The sequence below is a fragment of the Cicer arietinum genome, chromosome 5 (genome assembly GCF_000331145.2).
Source record: "Cicer arietinum cultivar CDC Frontier isolate Library 1 chromosome 5, Cicar.CDCFrontier_v2.0, whole genome shotgun sequence".
NCBI lineage: Eukaryota > Viridiplantae > Streptophyta > Magnoliopsida > Fabales > Fabaceae > Cicer > Cicer arietinum.
Genome location: NC_021164.2, coordinates 26,989,932 through 26,990,915, shown reverse-complemented (window position 1 = coordinate 26,990,915; position 984 = coordinate 26,989,932). Strand labels below are relative to the sequence as shown.

Sequence of the window (984 nt, the reverse complement as noted above, 5' to 3'; positions counted from 1 at the left end):
TTTTTCTAGACGACTTTTAACTCTTCAATTAAACCACTTGTGTTTGTTGCTAACTTCTCAACATCAATCTCCCAAGCAAATTTACGAGATGGAGCTTGATTTGATTTAGCTCCTTATTGACCTTGAGGTCCACCTTATTGATCTTTCCATGAAAAATTTGGATGATTTCTCCAACCCAGATTGTAGGTATTAGAGTAGGGATTATTCTACTTCCCATTGTTACCCATAAAGTTCACATCTTTTAGTTTTTCTATATCATCATCCAGTATTTCACAAGCTCCATTTTTATGTGCTCCCCCACAAAAGTCACAACCTGTATGTTCCAATAATTTGACTAGGGCCACTTGAGGTTGTATATTTAAAGTTGCCATCCCCTTCTTTATCTCAACGACGATAACATCTTCTATCTGTTTTGATAGCAACTTCCCTTGAGCCAACCCAACATCCATAACATTCAATTCCAACATACCACTTTTGACCCACCATATTTATCATACAACATTATTTTCTCATTTGATGCCATGATCTCAATAATTTTTCATGATTTTGATGCGGTTTTGTAATTCAAATAACTTCCTGTTGCAGCATCCAACATAATTCCAGTGCTAGGCCTCAAACAATTACAAAATATTTTCATATGAGGAGTGTCATCATAAGCATGATTGGGACACCCTACTAGTAAACTCTTGAACCTCTCGTAAGTATCACAAAGAGATTCTCCTTCTTTTTGTTTGAAACCGAAAATCTCTTGCCTTTTTCTAATGAACATAGTTAGGGGAAATATTGTTTCAAGAGCTTATCTTCAAGTTCATTCCATGTGGTGATACTACTATTAGAGGGTAAAGAATTAAGCCACTCCTTAACATCGTCATTCAAGGAAAATAGAAATAGTCTCAACCTCTTGCCTTCTTCAGAGTTACCATCCACCTTCACATTTTCACATAGTTCAAAGATGTTTGTGAGATGTCTATTGGAATCTTCATT

The 984-nt window shown here is 35.7% G+C and overlaps 1 non-coding gene across 1 annotated transcript; it reads left to right on the top strand.

Annotated features, from left to right (window-relative positions):
• The first annotated feature begins 654 nt into the window (after window positions 1-654).
• Window positions 655-760, top strand: LOC113786788 (small nucleolar RNA R71). The gene has a single exon (XR_003473101.1). It is a non-coding gene; the product is annotated as a small nucleolar RNA R71 (small nucleolar RNA).
• Window positions 761-984: the final 224 nt, after the last annotated feature.